General features: G+C 46.4%; 1 non-coding gene across 1 annotated transcript; it reads right to left on the bottom strand.

Annotated features, from left to right (window-relative positions):
* LOC142525697 (small nucleolar RNA R71) lies at positions 1–107 on the bottom strand. The gene has a single exon (XR_012815147.1). It is a non-coding gene; the product is annotated as a small nucleolar RNA R71 (small nucleolar RNA).
* Between the last annotated feature and the right edge of the window lie 214 nt (positions 108–321).

The following is a 321-nucleotide window of genomic DNA, read 5'->3' as shown; positions in this document are numbered from 1 at the left end:
AAGCTCAGAGCCGACATTACTACTTTTGCTCAATATGAGCAAGAGTCACTTTACGAGGCATGGGAGCGCTACAAGGACTTGTTGAGGAGATGTCCACACCATGAGCTGCCTCTTGGGTTAGTTGTTCAAACTTTCTACTACGGTCCGCTTACTCCTAACCGTACTATGATAACTTACTGAGAAAGACGGCGGAGGAAGGATATGAGTTATTGGAGGAGATGGCTGCTAGTAGCTATCATCCTCAGTCTGATAGGCAGAGACGAGGTGCTGGAGTTAATCAAGTTAATGATTTGTCGGCGGTTTCAGCACAGTTAGAGGCTT

This window comes from Primulina tabacum, chromosome 14 (assembly GCF_025594145.1).
Source record: "Primulina tabacum isolate GXHZ01 chromosome 14, ASM2559414v2, whole genome shotgun sequence".
Lineage (NCBI taxonomy): Eukaryota > Viridiplantae > Streptophyta > Magnoliopsida > Lamiales > Gesneriaceae > Primulina > Primulina tabacum.
Note: the sequence above shows the minus strand (reverse complement) of the source record. Positions and strands in the feature narration are given on the sequence as shown.